We start from the raw sequence: 17,081 nt of genomic DNA, 5'->3' as shown, positions 1-17,081 counted from the left end.
ATCAATTTAGCCGGGCATGACTAGGATTAAAAAATAAATTATATTGAATAGAAAATGACACAGAGCTTTGCACGTGGTATGGGTAGGTTACTATTATCTTTTCTGTGTTCCAGGAAACTTTCGTTTTGGCCACACGTGAACGTGTGGGCACGCAGGCGTGTGTGTGCGTCTCTGTGTGTGCATGCACTGGATCTTTATGCAAAGGTATTTCTTTTTGTGCGTCTTGGTCAAAAACATTTGAAAACACTGGGCTTTCTAGTTAATCAAGCCAGACTATTGTCACGTTTGCAAATTTAGACCACGTTGGTTGGATTTATAGAATTGCTTTCACTGAGCTATATCTGGTGCTTAAGATTTCTGTGACACTGACACCTGAAATGAATGTTGGGATGTTGAGGAAACTGACCTCTAGGTCGCCAAATCCAGAGGATGGTTTCAGGCTGGGGCTAGGGTGAGACATTGACTCTGAAGGTCATGCAAGTACTGGCGTGGCGTGTTCTCATGGAATTCACTCCTCTCTTGATTCCTAGCACTGTACTCTTCTGGTCCTATCCTGGTTCTTCTGGTTTTCCCGCTTTGGTTTCTCCTCCGCCCAACCCTAAAATGAGCAGAGGCCCACCTGGTGTTCCTTCCTATAGTGTATTTTTACAGCAATGGCTGCCAGTGAATCATGCCTCCCGGTAAGCCAGCCCACACTGACTTTGGGTTTGGCCACGTGAATTTCTTTGGCCAGTGAAGTCTTACCTTGGTAGCACATGTACTTGGTAAGTCCTGTGCATTGAGACTCGCCCACTTGGATACTCCCTTGAGGCCACTATGCTGTAAAGAAGCCCCAGTGAAAGTTAACATGGAAAGAGAGGCCCAAGTGTTCCAGCTGTTCCAGTTGAGCCCTGTCCCCTGCCGACAGCTGGCATCAACCAGACATGTGAGTCTTGGACCTTCTAGCTCACTGTCCAGATGAATGCAGCCCCATGAATGAGCCAGGTGAAAGCAGAAGAGGAACTACCCAACCAACCTATAGAAGAAGAATAAATACAGCTGACCCTTGAACAACATGGGTTTAAACTCCTCGGGTCCACTTATACACCGTTGTTTTTGATAGTGGATAATGCAGTGCTGCAAGATCCATGATCGGTTGCGTCTGTGGTTGTGGAGCCGTGGATATGCAGCCACGTATATGAAGGGCCATCTATAAATTATAAGCAGATTTTCAACTGCAAGGAGGGTCATCATTCCTAATCCTCTCCTCGCTCAAGGGTCAACTGTAGTTGTTTTTAGCCGCTAAGATTTGGAATGGTTTGTTATGCAGAAATACCTAGCTGATACATTCCCTCAACCCTCATCTTCTCTCACTCTGTGGGTGGACTCAGTCTCTGGCTTCTAATATTTTGAGGGCCCGCAAATTGACAGTTCTAGCTCAGAACATGTTCCGGAGGCCCTGATTCACATATCTAACTTCCTAGTCGTTGGTTACATCCACCTAAAAATGTTCACAGGCTTGACCAGCCCAACCTGTTCACACCTTACCTCATCATCTAACCCGCCCCAGCCCTTTTCCTCTTCCTCCTGTAGTCTCTGTCTTGGTTGATGACATCATCGCCAATCCCTAAAGTTACCAGCCTGATATGGCATGTTGTGATTTCCAAGATGGTCGCAACAAGATTTTTTATTCTGCATGCTCTCCTGGCAACATGACATTGACCATCAACCCATTAGGAGGTGGCTCAATGTTCCTGCCTCTTGAATTTGAGCAGGCCTGTGACCACAGAGAAAACGACACCTGTGACTTCTGAAACTCAGTCATAGCTGCTGATCCTGTTTCCATCTGGTCCTCTTGGGGTACTCACTCTCTGAACGCCTCTGTCATGCTGTGAGGAAGCATGGGCCACATGGACAGATCACAAGTGGAAATTTGGTTTGGTTTGTTAGGGCTGTGTAACAAAGTAACACAGACTGGGGAATTAAAAAACAGAAACTTATTGTCTCACAATTCCGGGAGCTAGAAGTTCAAGATCCAGGTGTTGGCAGGGTTGGTTCCTTCTGAAACCCCTCTCCTTGGCTTGTAGATGGCCACCTTCTCCCTGTGTCCTCACGTGGTCTTCCCTCTGTGTGTGTATCAGTGTCCTAATCTCCTCCTCTTACGAGGACACCAGTAATAATGATTAGAGCCCACCCTAATGACCTCATTTTAACTTAACTACCTCTTTAAAGACCCTATTGCCAAATACAATCATATTCTGAGGCAGTGGGGGTTAGGACTTCAACATATGAATTTTGAGGAGTGGTGGGCACAGTTTGGCCCATAGCAGTATTCCAGCCAGCAGCCCCAGCTGAGGTTTCAGTTGACAGCCAGCATCACCAGACCTGGGAAGAAGCCTTCACCTGACACAAATGAGAGACCCTGAGCAAGAGCCACCCAGCTGAGCCCAATCAGCTTCTCATGAGAGATAATAATAAAATAATTATTGTTGTTCTAAACCACTGCATTTAAATAGCAATAGATTATTGGAGTATTCTAGAATCAACCTGGTTGGTGGTGGTGACGAGGGGCTGGGGGACAGGGGAGAGCTGACCTGGGAATTATCCTGGTCAGATAATTGATACCTCTTGCTTCCCCGCTCTGCCATCTAATCAGTCACCAAGTCTTAATGATTTTGTTTACTGTACACCTCTGTAATCCAGCCTGTCTCTTCACCTTGACCATCATGTTCCCATGTCCTAGGTTGTTACAGTGGCCTCCTAATGTCCATTCCATCCTCCTCGTGTTGCCAAGGTAGCTGTTCTATGCTGTGGCCCTACCACCTGTAACTCTTGCAGCGACCATGGCTCTCTTAAGAAAACCAAGTTCGGATCCTCCATAGATGGTCTTAATGTGAAGGGAAGGAGGCTTCCTGGCTCCTAGACCCACCCTCTCCAATATGGTAGTCATTGGCCAAACATGGCTATTGAGCATTTGAAATGGAGCTAATGCCATGAGAAGCAGAAACTTTAATTTTACTTCATTTTAATTAATTTAAAATTAAAAACTGATACTCAATTCAGTTATTGGAAAACATTCAAGTATGTTTGGAAAGAACTGCCAACTGTCCTGGTTTTCCTGGGACTGAGCTTTCAGGATGTGGAACTGGGAGTTTTAAAACCAGGACTTGGGTAAACAGGGATGAGTTGGTGACACTACTTTGAAACAACTTGGTTATGGAAATCTATGAAATCCAAATACAGATCAAGTGTTGTGGATGAGAATTAAGCATCTGAATGGAGATGTGCCGTAAATGTCAAATATATTCTGGCTTTCAAAGACTTGGTATGAAAAAAAAATGTAAAATATCTCATTAAAAATTTCATATATTGATTACATGTTAAAACGATAGTATTTTGGATATTTGGTTAAATAGAATATATTATTAAAATTAATTCCATCTGTTTCTTCTTTACTTTTTAAAATTTAAAGTCACGTATAGCTTGCATTATATTTTTATTAGGCAGCCGTGCTCTGGAGCAGTGGTTCTTAAACTGTGGCTGGTGTCAGAATCACAGGGGCACTTGGTAAAGATGCTGAGGCCCAGGCCCTGTCCTGCTTTGAGGAGCCTGGGTCTCTGTTCTTCATCAGGTCTCCAGGCCTCAATCACCCTGCTGTGGTGGGGTAGTGTGTGGGAATGTAGACGCCAGCAACCCCTTTCCTCTTAAGTCTGGGGTCTCTGGACCTAAGGAAACAATGCCCAAGAACCGGCAGGACTTCTCTCTCTGCCTGGCTAAGGCCTAGCATGGGTTTTACCAGCGTGGGCTGCTCAGATGGCATAGGAATGGAAAAAGAAGAGAGGGAGGAGACGGCCAGGAGAACGAAGGGGCATCTTTTTCTGGGGCTCTGATTCTTTCTGGATCCTTCCCTAGTCCCTAGGTAAGCTGACCTCAAATATCTTTCCCTGGGTTTGACAAACAACACTGAGGGCCGTGGGGCGTCACTGAAAGTTCTGAGCAGGGAGGAGCCTGATGAAATGGACGCCCTGTTGGCCTATTCTGAGGGAGCCTCAGCCACCTCCCTTTCTCACACTTTTCCACAGGACTGCAGGAAGAAGCGATTCCTCAGATTCTTTGCTAGAGATGGGCGCTCCCACATGCTCACCTGCACTCCCACAGGAAAGGATTACTGGTCCCCAAAGTGCAGTGGGCTGAATTACTATACTATAAACTGTCACAGCTTAATCCCCGTCAGCCGTCATCCTGGTCTCGGGCAGAGGCCCTTCCTTCGTGCTCCCAGGCCTGCCCAGCCTTGCCAGGAGCCCCCAGAGACCAGGTCCCGGCTCTCTGCTGCAAATCCACACTTAGACACCAGGCGTCACTCAGCCCCACCAAGGGAGAGAGTGTGTGGTATGGGAAACCAGTCAGCCAACCAACCAACCAACCAACCAACCAACCAACCAACACTGCATCCTAGAGAACCAGGCCTAGTCTGAATTTGGCCTCTATCCCATTCAGTGCTGTGCAAATTACATCTTCCTCTGCTTTGGTTTCCTCATCTGCAAAATGGGCATAATGGTGCCTCTCTCATAGGGCATTCATGTGTAGGCTCCAGCGCTGCTCCTGGCACTCAGTAGATGCTCAGTAGATATTTGTTGAATGAATTAATGAATCAATGTGTGGATGGGCAGCTCTTTGGCAGTCTGTCCTCAAGGGCAGGCCCCCTCCGTGGTTTCTATTCTACCCCTTCCCGGCTTGCGGCTCCCCGCAGTGAAGGAAGAAAGTAAGGAAATGGGTGTGTCTAGGGCTTCTGCCTGCGTGTGCCTCATTGCATCTGATTCCCTGGAGAGGTAGGGATTCATATGCTCATTTTACACATGGGGAACTGAAGCTGGGGGAAGGTCAGGAGGAGAGGACCTGAGGACACAGCTTTTCTTGGGTCTCCCAAGGGCCTGCACCAGGGCTGAGAACACAGTGCTACTAAAGGAAGGCCCATGGGTTGAGTCAATGCATGAACATCAGGCACCGTGATGACACTGGGAGCCCCATCCCCTTTGTTGTGACATCCTTGGGCAGGGCTAGGGCAGGACAAGAGGCACCAGAGTCTGTCTTCTCTCTCTCTCTGTCTTGGATTATTTCCTTTCATACCTTCCTCCTGCCTCCTCCCCTTCTACTCCTTAGCCTGTGCCCTTTCAGCAGTATTTTCTCCTTTCTTTCCCTTTCTTCCTTCCTTTCTTCCTTTCTTTCTCTCTTTCTTCCTTCCTACCTTTCTCTTTCTTCCTTCCTCCCTTCCTTCCTTCCTTTCTTTCTCTTTCTTTCTTTTTGTTTCCTTCTTTCTTCCTTTCTTTCTTTCTCTTTCTTTCTTTCTTTCTTTCTTTCTTTCTTTCTTTCTTTCTTTCTTTCTTTCTTTCTTTCTTTCTTTCTTTTCTTTCTTTCCTTCCTTCCTTCCTTCCTTCCTTTCTTCCTTTCCTTCTTCCTTTCTTCCTTCCTTCCTTTCTCCTTTCCTTTCCCATCCCTTTCCTTTTCTTCCTTCTTTCATTCTTCCTTACTCCCTGCTTCCCTCCTTCTCCCCCCACCCCCCCCCCCCGACCTTTTGTTATAATCTGTGACCGAGGACCAGACTGCATAGCGTCTAAGAACCAAAAGGTTGACATGCTGGAATATAGAGGCTGAGGGGCCTCCACACCCCTACCATTCACACCCTAGCACCTCAGTTTCCTCATCTGTAAATTGGTTTGTTTTAAGGACTTGGGGTGGTATGTGTAGGTGCTGAGTACAGGCCTGACCGATGGGAAGAGCCTGATGGGTGTGAAGTGTTGCTGGTGTTATTTCACCTGTGCCTAAGGCAGGCCTCACTGCAGCTCTTTAATGTCGTGGGAACTGATTCTGGAGAGCATCAAGGTCTGAGATTCTGAAGGTATGATTTGGGGTAAATTGTGCATCAATTTCGTGATCACTTAAATGCAAGTGTCTGGATGGCTGCTTCCCAGGAAAGTGGTGAGCCGCTGGTCATTAAGTTGTTGGGAAAATGTCAGCTGAGTCCTGTGGCACTAACACACAGCCTAGTTTGGATTGTAAGCTCAGGGAGGGCAGGGCTGGGGTGATGTGTGGCCTTCCCTGGGGTGGTGTTCATTCAAGGCCTGTGGAGTGACTCAGGATGCACATGTGGTGACTGGCGAGTAGGGGTGGCCTGAGGGTCCCGAGTGACCCTAGATCCAAAGTAGCCCCAGAGTTCCTTCTTGGCAGGTCACAGGAGAGAGAGCTGTACTCAGGACATCTTTTTGCACATTGCAAAGGTGATTTGCTCTCTTGGGAAGGAATCTGGTCTCTTTAATATCCTTTGTGAAGATGCAGAAACATCTGCAGTGGAGACTGCTGGGATTGCTCATGAGATATTAGCCACATCTCGGTGAAAAGAGCAATTTATCAGAGGACGTTCCTTCCAGTGACAGAGAACCTTTCAGAACTTGATTGCACTTAATGTACCAGCCTTTCCAAAGTATTTTATTCCACCCTCAAATGAGATAATGAAGCCCTTTAATTTACTGTTCAACTCCCAGACAGAGTGAACTGGTCAGGCCCGAGGGGATAGAAGGCTGGACCCAGGCTCAGGAGGCCCAGTGCACCTGGTGTGTCGTCATGGCCTTCTCAGCCTGGAGCTGCCCATCTCCTGTTGGGAGGTGGCATGGAGCCCCAGGCAGCCCAGGGTAAATCCCAGTCTTGCAGTTTCCTTCCTGTGTGTCCCCAAGCCAGTCACTTACTCTGTTGAAGCCTCGGTTTCATCATCTGTAGAATGGGGATGGATGGTAACACTGGCGCGGCAGGGTTGTAGTAATGATTAGGGATGATATGGCTAAGAGGCCAGTGCCTGGCACTGGGTAGATGCTCAATAAATGACAATTGTCATTGGGTAGTGAAGTCGAGCCCTGAGACCTCAGAGGAAGTCGTTCTTGCTGCTGGTCCTGGGGAACGTTCACATCCATGGCTCTGCCCTGGAATCACACCATCAGCACCAAATGAAACAGCCTTCAAGGCCTTCACCTCCTGCTTATCTGCCCATCCCATCCTGACCATTTCAGTGGATCTCGCCCACCCAGACAAATAGATGATGGATGGATAGCTGTAAAAACTCAGCCGTGGGCAGCGTCAGAGCCCATGCTGGACCTTGCCCAAGCCTTCTCCAGCCTCTCGTTTGGGCCTGGGAGCTCCTTGACCTCACCCACCCTAGTTCTCACATACATGATGGTGCAAGCCCTGGGTACGTCTAAGGGGCCTCGTCAGATTTGTGTTGATCACAATACTTTCCCCACAAAGCAGTCAAGTTGATTGCTCTTACAATATCAGTATGTTATGATACTTTTCCAAGGATGCAAGTAAAGCATTCTGAGAAAGGGATGTACTTTCTAATTTGCCCAGAGGTCATTATAGATGAACGGTTTACCCTTCTTTTCCCCCCTGCCCCAGTGGCCTTCGCCAGCTCAACCTCACACTCCCCTTACAGTAGGATTCTGGCATTTGTCCTCTGTTTCCTTCTCTGGCCCGGGGGGACCAGCCAGGACGCGCACTGTTGGTCTCATCTCTGGCTGGCTTTCTGACCGGCTCTTGTCTCCAGCCCAGACTGATTCCTGTCAACACCGCCTCCTCCCCTCACTCTGTATACATAGCTCTTCACCTGCTCCTGCTGCCTCCCTCCTGATCAGCATCCAGACTCACCCTGTGTCGGTACCTGTGGTGGCTGATGATGGCCCTTAAAGATCCCTGGAACCTGCAAATGGTGCCTTATATGGAAAAGGGGTCTTTGCAGATGTGATTAAGTTAAGGCTTTTGAGATGGGGAGTTCACCCTGGATTATCCAGGTGGGTCCAATGTAATCACAGCATCTTTACAAGAGAGAGACAGAGGGATATTCGACACAGGCAGGAGAAGGTGACATGAACACAGAGGCAGAGATTGGAGTGATGTGCCTGCAAGCCAAGGAATGCTGACCACCATCAGAATCCAGCCACCAGCATTCTCCCCTGAGCTTCTGGAGGGAGCACAGCCTTGATGACACCTTGATTTCTGCCCAGTAATACAGATGTTGGATTTCTGCCTTCCAGACCTGTGTGAGAATAAATTTCTGTTGCTTTAAGACCAAATTGGTGGTCATTTGTGACAGCAGCCATGGGAAACTAGATCAGTGTTCATCCTCTCTGGGGAGATCCTTTGCCCGGTCCAGCTTAGCTCTAGGCCCTGACTCTGTTTTGGTCCCCATGGTCCTGGCCCTGAAGGGAGCTCCCTAGCTCTTCAGATGGGCCTGGACACTTGATGCCGCAGTGCCAGATCCCACTCCTGACAGGGGCTTTGGGGACCTTAGAATCAGCTGCATAGGTGTTATCTGCTGGCGATCAACCCCAGGACCCACTGGGTGGTAGGCCCTCCAAGAGAACCTTAAGCTTATCCCTCCTCCCCTGTGGAATAATCAAGGCTCATTATAGGTGGGGAGCAGATCAGACAGTTCAGAAGAGCATTGGCTGAGGTCCTACCTTGTGCGAACTATATGATGGGTGCTTGATATACATTGTCTCTTCTATTACCTTTCTCCAGTCTGGGGATAAAACTGGTAAAAAAAAAAAAGTATTCCTCTGGCTTATTTCCTTCCTGCTCTAATGGGACCTGTTTGCCTTTCAAAGTTTCCAGGAGCCCTGTGGGGGGGGAGGGTGTCTCACTAGTGCTCACTAACATTCTTCCATCACTTCTTATTGCCATTTTCCTCCTCCTATGATTGACTTTCAAGCTGGGATGGCTGCTCTCAAGCTTTCTGCTGTCTCCTTCCCCCTTGCTGTGGCCCTGGCTCCTCAGAAGGGTGAAGGTTGGTTCCGCCACAGCCCAGGCCTCTGAGCCTAAAAGGGAGTTTCCTCTCTGCACTTGTCCCTTCAGGCTTGCTCTCCATGGTCACACAGCTGCAAAATGTGCCATGTCAGCTCTCAGTATTGTGCAGATATCTTAGGGAAAGGGCTGGCCACAGACTGTATTCTCCCCAAAATGGAAGCAATGATGTCTCCCATCCCACGTGGTCTTCCTACGATGTGACTCTGACACTCCTTCTCCTCGGATATGGATGGATTTGTGACTGTGGCAGAAGTGACACAATGGGTCGTAAAGAGTGATGTAGCTTGCACTGGTTTGCTTGGGATGCTGGCTCAGGGGACCCAGCCGCCATGCTATGACAAAGCCCAAACAGTGCATGGAGAGGTCCACTCGGAGAGGAACTCAGGTTCCCTTCCCATGGCTTGCGCCCACCTTCCAGCCATGTGAGTACGCCATCTTAAAAAGTGAACGGTCCAGCCTTAGTCAGCCACCCTAGCTAATGCCAACTGTAGCAGAGATGAGCTGTCCCCACTGAGCCTTGCCCAAACTATGGGTTCATGAGTAGAATAAATGTTTGTTGTTGTTTGAAGCCGCCAAGTTTGGTTTGTTTCACTGCAATGGACAATGGATACAGAATTCCTCCAGTTTTCTTTTGTATTCTCCCTCCCTGGGACTCAGACCTGGAGCTGTGGGACTGAGCCCAGGGCCAACCTAAAAGAATGATCTGGCTCCATCCACTTGGGAATTACATTTCCCTTCCCTCAGGCTGAGCCTCTTCCTGGGAAGCTCTTGGGTACCTCTCGCAAACTGACCCATGGGGGCAACTTCACTGGTCCTCTGGAATTGACTGGACATCCTTAAATCCTGGAGGACCAGAGTTTAGATTAAAGCTGGGACATCTCCTTTCCTTCCTTCTTATCCTCCCCTAGTCACAATCTCAGTTATTTTATGAGGGGGAAACTGAGGCTCAGAGAAATTGAATCACTCTCCCAGGGAATACAGCTAGGAAGTGGAAGACTGAGATTTGGATCCACGTCTGTCTGCCTTTCCACTACCCTGAGGGCTGCTTCTCTGTGTTATGTGCAGAGGCTGATGATCCAGAGGGCTCCCCTTGTGTCTCACTAAGGCCATAAGCCACTTCATCATCCTCTCACAGATTCCCCTCAAAAAAAGATATACGTTTAAATGGCTAATAAGCATATGAAAAGGCACTCAACCTCATTAGTAGCCAGGAGATGCAAATTAAAACCCCAAGTGGGAATTCCCTGGCAGTCCAGTGGTTAGGACTCTGCCCTCTCACTGCCAAGGGCCTGGGTTCGACCCCTGGTCGGGGAACTAAGATCCCACGAGCCATGTGGCGTGGCCAAATGAACAAAACAAAACAACAAACAAACAAACAACGCCAAGCACACCCCTACTGTGATTGAATGCAAAAGTGCCTCTCTCAGACCACCTTCCATGTGACCCCACCAGCCTTTTTGCCAACTCAGGCCATTCCCTCTTTAGTGCTCCCTCTGGGGTCAGTGGAGGCTCACCTTCTCCCTCTTCTTGTACCTGCTTCCTTCCTGACCACAGGTGTTGATCTCAAGAGCACTTCTTAATAAATGTCCTGCATGCTAAACTCTATCTTTGTGTCCAGGGGAACCTCACCAGTGACAACTACACATCCACTAGAATGGCTGAAATATTTTGAAAAAAATTTATCCTGTTTTTCACATTTTGAAACATTATAAACTGGAAACAGACCCGCACATATATGGCCAGTTGATTTTTGACAAAGGTGCAAAGGCAATTCAATGGAGAAAGGATAATCATTTCAACAAATGGTGCTGGAACAACTGGACACCCATATGGAAAAAAAAAAAAAGCAAGCAAGCAAAAAAAAAAAAAAAGGACTCTTGATTACCTATCACAACTTATACAAAAATTAACTCAAAATGGATCATAGACCTAAAAGTAAAACCTAGAATTAAAATACTCCCCAGGAGGAAACATAGGAGAAAATCTTTGTGACTTCAGGTTAGACAAAATTTTCTTAGTTATAGCTTCTATATCCATGAGCTGTAAAAGAAAAATATGCTAAGTTAGATTTCATCAAAATTAAAAACATCTGATTTTCAAAAGACATTCTTATGAAAATGAAAAGACAAGCTACAGACTGGGAGAAAATATTTACAGAACACATGTGATAAAGAACTTGGATCCAGAATATAAAGAATCCTGGAAACTGAATAAGAAAACAAATAATCCAATTAAAAATGGTCCAAAAAATTGAACAAACCCTGCAGACAAGAAGATATGTGGATGGCAGATGAACACATGAAAGGATGTTGAGCATCATGAGCTATTAGAGGAATGCAAATTAAAACCCAAATGAGTTACTAGTAGACACCTCTTACAATGATTTCATAAACAAACAAACAAACAAACTTGACAATACCAAGTGCTGGTGAAGGTGCAGAGCAACTAGAACTCATACAAAATTGTACAGAAAACTTGGAAAATGGTTGGCAGTTCCTTATAAAAGTAAACATATGTTTACAAAAACATATGTTTACAAAAGTAAACTCACCATATGACCCAGCAATCCCACTCCTAGCTGTTTACCGAGCAGAAATAAAAACTTGTGTTCCCACAAAAACCAGCCCACATATGTTTACAGCAGATTGATTCATAATTTCCCTTCCTGGAAACAACCCAAATGCACTGTAATTGGGGAATGGATGAATAAATTGATACATCCATACAATAGAATATGATTCAGCAATAAAAAACTGTTGATACACTCAATAACATAGATGAACCTCACACATGTTATGCTAAGTGGATGAAACCAAACTCAAAAGGCTACATGCTATATGATTACAAGGGTTGGGAGTCGGGTAAGGGATTTGGTGCCTATCAAGGGGCACCAAGGAATTTTGGGAGGTGATAGAACTGTTCCATATTTTGATTGTGATAGTGACCACACACTTACCACAACTCACAGAACTGTACACTAAGAAGAGTAAAATTTACTGTATGCAAATAAACTGTACTAAAAGTATTGAACCAAAAAGCATTTTATATAAGTAGTATCATACTGCAGGTATCCTTCCTCAGTTGCTTTTTTTTTTTGCTTACCATTAATGATTTATACAATTTGACACTATGTATGTAATAATGATACGTGTAGCTCTTGTTCATTCATTTTAACTGCTACATCACATTCTATTATACATTATACCTTAATTTATCTATTCGTTCTTCTTCTGGTGGGCATTTTTTTTTAATAAATAAATTTATTTATTTATTTTTGGCTGCATTCTTCGTTGTTCTGTCTTCGTTGCTGCGCACGGGCTTTCTCTAGTTGCGGCGAGTGGGGGCTACTCTTTGTTGCGGTGCGCGGGATTCTCATCGCGGTGGCTTCTCTTGTTGTGGAGCACAAGCTCTGGGCGTGGGGGGCTTCAGTAGTTCCAGCACACCGGCTCAGTAGTTGTGGCTCGCAGGCTCTAAAGTGCAGGCTCAGTAGTTGTGGTGCACGGGCTTAGTTGCTCCGCCGCATGTGGCATCTTCCCGATACAGGGATCGAACCTGTGTCCCCTGCATTGGCAGGTGGATTCTAAACCACTGCGCCACCAGGGAAGCCCCTTTGTGCCTGTTTTTTTCCTTCTGTTTTAAACAATGTTGCAATAAACATTCCTGTAAATGTATTCTGGAGTACAGGTGCTGAGATTTCTCTCTTGGATGTTTACTGAAAAGAGTAAATTGAATAGGGACAAAAACCGTGAGCATCTTCACTTTGCTCTCCAAGGGCTTATGCAACTGACTCTACCAACAGCATATGAGAATTTCTTTCTTCTATATCTCCGTCAAAAATTGTATTATCAGACTTTAACTCTGCTTAGCTGATGAATATAAAATGGTATCTCATTGTTGTTTTATTTCACAATTTCCCTGATTACTAGTGAGGTTGATTTATATGTTTGTTGGTCATTTGGGTTTTTTCTTCTGTGAATTGCCTCTTCATATTCTTTGTCTTTTTTTTTTTTTCTTCCCCGACTGTGTTGCACATCTTTTTCTTCTTGATTTGTACCCTTTTTTTTGTTTTCCCCCTAACCTCTTCCTGATTGTAATCCCTGTTGGGTAGCAGATATCTTCTCAGTCTGCAGTTTGTCTTTTAAAAATTTTAATAATAACTTTTGTTGATAGAAATTTGTAAATTTCTTAGTCTTTTTTTGTTGTTGTGCATGCTTTTTGTGCCCTTTCTAAGAAATCCATCTCTACTTCAAGGTCAAGAGATATTTTCCTGTAAACTTTAAAAAGTTTTGCTTTCCCCATGTATGTCTTTAGTTCACTTGGAATTGATCTTTTCGTGTGATGTAGAGATCTAGTTTTATTTTTTATACATAACCCTACACCATTTATTGAAGAGTCCACCCTTTCCCCACTGATTTATATAGGCTTTTGTGCTCTCTATTCTATTTTATTGGTATAGCTGTCTATCCTTACAACACCATCTTAATTATGTAATAAATCTTTCTATCTAATAAATCTGTCTGGGGCTATTCTTGGCCCTTTGCTCTTCTCTATAAATTTTAGAAGCATCTTGCCAAGTTCCCAAAGAGAGTTTTGGATGTTTTTGAAATTCTATAATATTTAATACATAAATTTAGGTAGAATTGGTACCTTTATGATATTGAATCTTTCTGGCCATGTCTGGGGTATATATTTCTTTACTTACCAGATACTCTTTTGAGTCTTTCAATAATGTTTTGTAATTTAGACCATTAGGTTCTTGCGCAACTTTCTGCTCCATTTATTTTAAGCACATTATGGTTTTAATTTTTTTGATATGGTAAACAGAATTAAAAGTAATATATTCTACTTGTTTGTGGTACATAGGAATGTTGTTGATGTTTATATGTCAATCTCATGTATAGCAATCTTGCTGATTACAAGTTTGTGTATAGATTCTTTTGGATTCACTGTGTAGACAATTATACTTTCTCTAGATATACTTTTCCTTTTCACTTAATGCCTTTTTATTTTGTTTAATCACCTTATTTCATTGGCCGGGTACTTTAATGTAGTGCTAAGAGGAAGCAATGACAGAGGACATCCTTTATTGCTTTGAGTCTAATTGAATTGCCTCTGAAATTTTACCCTTAAATATAATATATGCAGTGAGTTTTGAACAATTACTTTTTATCATATCTATGACATTATATTCTATTTCTAGATTGCTTTTTAAAAATCTTTTAAAAAGTATGAATTAGTACAGACTTTTATCAAATGGTTTTCCTGCAGGTATTGAGATGATCATATGCTCTTTTTTTCTTTTAATTCTATAGTGTGGCATATTACATTAATAGATTTACTTATTATTCATGAGAGAAATCCCACCTGGCCAGCAACTATTTTATATATATATTTCACTGAAATTAAATTAAATTAGCTGCTAAATTTAATTTGCTGATATTTTATTTAAGATTTTGAAATACATGTTCATAAGTGTATAATGGATCTGTAATTGCCTTTTAAAAAATTATCCTTGTCTGGTTTTGCCATCAAGGTTATACTGGCTTCAGAAAATGAAATAGGTAGCTTTCATTCTTTCTGTCCTTTGAAATGTTTTTATAAAACATTTATATAATAACATTTATATAATAACATTATAAATATTTATATATTTTCTGGTCCTCAGAATTTTCAACAAATTTGCCTCTAAGCTTTTCCGAGCTTGGGATGGTGGAGGTCAACTTCTGGATGGATTAAACGTATTTACTAGTGTAGTTACTGTTCGAATGAGTATCTTTCTTTTCATTACTTGCTTTGCTTATTTATACCCTCTTCCTCCTCCTCCCTCCTCCTTCTTCTTGCATAGGCTAACTAGTAGTGTCTTTATATGATCATTTTCCCCCCAGAGAACCAGCTTTTGGTTTTGTATTTGGACAGGATATAAATTTGACTGCTACAACAGAAACCTGAAATGATTAATGACTTAAACAAGTCACGCATTATTACCTGTTATGTGCTGAATTGTGTACCCCACCCCCTTGCTCCCTGCAAATTCACATGTTGAAGCCCTTTGAATGTGACTGTATTTGGCGATAGCACCTTTAAAGAGGTAATTAAGTTAAAATGAGGCACCATTAGGGTAGATGGGCCCTAATTGAATCTGATTGGTGTCCTTATAAGAAGAGGAAATTTGTACACCTAGAGAGAAACCAGACATAAGTGTGCCCAGAGAAAAGACCATGTGAAGATATAGAGAGAAGTGGGCCATCTATAAGCCAAGGAGAGAGCCCTCAGAAAAAACCAACCCTGCTAACACCTTCGTCTTGGACTTCTAGCCTCCAGAACTGTGAGACAATAAATTTCTGTTGTTCAAGCTACCCAGACTGTGATATTTTAGTATGGCAGCCCAAGCAAACTAACACACTATCTCACATAAAGTCCCAGCTTTTATGGAGTTGAGGGCCCAGGCTCTTTCGATCTTTTTGCTCTGCCCTCTTCAACATGACCTGCCTTCATGCCTGCATCCCAGCCAGCTGGAAGAGAAAAAGGGGAAGGGAGAGCAAACTACTTCATTTTACAGATATGACCCAGTACTTTTGCCCACTTCCATGTTTTGTATCTGGCTGCAAAGGTTACTGGGTTGCCACGCACCTCCTAAAGAGTCTATTACATCATAGGAAAACAAGAATGGAAAGTGGGGAGCAAGGGCCATTTCTGCTATATGTTTTTTTAAAAGTTCCTTTCTATTTCTTCTTTGTTTTCTAGCTCATTATGTCTGACCTATTTTTGTTATTTCCATCTTTGTACTTTCTTTATGTTTGCTCTGGTGTCCTTTTTCTAGCTCCTTTATTTGATCACATAACTCATTCATTTTAATCTTTGTTGATTTTTAAATTCATGAATATAAGGATACACATTTACCTCTAAAAACGATATTAGTTGCATTATATAAGTGCTACTCTAATTGTCACTTAGTTACAAAACATTTGTAATTTTAAATACCATTTCCTCTTTTACCCAGGAGGTATTTAGGATGAAGTTTTAGATTTCCAAGGTTTTAAAGAAAATCTCTTTATTCTTGAGTCCCACTTAAATTAAATTATGGTCAGAGAGTGTGGTCTGGATGGTAAGCATCTTTGTAAAAATTTTGGCAAAGCTCTCTTTATGACTTAATAAATGATAACATTTTATAATTTTTTTGTGAAAATTATGAGTATTCTCAGTTTATTGGGTTCTCAATTTGTTGGGTGGCATAGTATCTATCTATCATCTCTCATGTATAAACTTCTTATTTGTGTTGTCCAAGTGACATGCAGTATGATTAATAATATATTTGGATTTATTATACCACCTCATTGTATGTATGTTTTTTACTTTATCTTTTCCTTTTTGTCTTCTGTGGGCTCTATATGTATACATAACATGTATATACAGACATATTTTGAGGTATAAAACTTTGCTGGTTTGGAAGTTTGAAATTATATTTCTTTCCTTTTTTCATGGTTATGCTTAATGTTCAATAATTTTAAAAATTTCCTTTTTATCCTTGATCTTATGTGGTTTATTTATGGTAGAGCCATATATGGACTTAATTTATGCTATCTATTCTTGGGATATATTTTTGATTTGAGGTTTCGTGTTGTTCTTTAACTCTTGAAAATCCTTATCGTCCCATTACATACTGCTTCTCCATCGTTTCCTCTTTACTCTTTTTTTTTTTTTTTTTTTTTGCGGTACGCGGGCCTCTCGCTGTTGTGGCCTCTCCCATTGCGGAGCACAGGCTCCGGACGCGCAGGCTCAGCGGCCATGGCTTACGGGCCCAGCCGCTCCGCGGCATGTGGGATCTTCCCGGACCGGGGCACGAACCCGTGTCCCCTGCATCGGCAGGTGGACTCTCAACCACTGCGCCACCAGGGAAGCCCTACTCTTTTTTTTGTAAGTTTTGTTAGACATATTTTGAAGTCCCTCCAACTCTCCTCTAGGTCTCTTAACTGCTCCTTTGTCTATTTTGTCCCTTTGACTCTTGGTGCTCTCACAATGGTCAGGACACCTCCGGTAACAGAACTGTCATCTGGACGGGGTGCATGGAAGGTAGCGCTCAAAAAGTGGTGTTTGAGTTGAGATTTGAAGGGGATGGAAGAATGTCATGTGGGAACGGAGAAAAGTGAGGTAGGGGAGATTCCTCCAGGCAGAGGGAGCGGGATTTGTAAAGGTCCCAAGGTGAGAAGGTGCATGGCACGAAGAGCAAGAGAGGGATGGAAATTGGAAGGCAC

Source organism: Delphinus delphis, chromosome 15, assembly GCF_949987515.2.
Source record: "Delphinus delphis chromosome 15, mDelDel1.2, whole genome shotgun sequence".
NCBI classification, from domain to species: Eukaryota; Metazoa; Chordata; class Mammalia; order Artiodactyla; family Delphinidae; genus Delphinus; species Delphinus delphis.
This window is presented reverse-complemented; position numbering follows the sequence as displayed.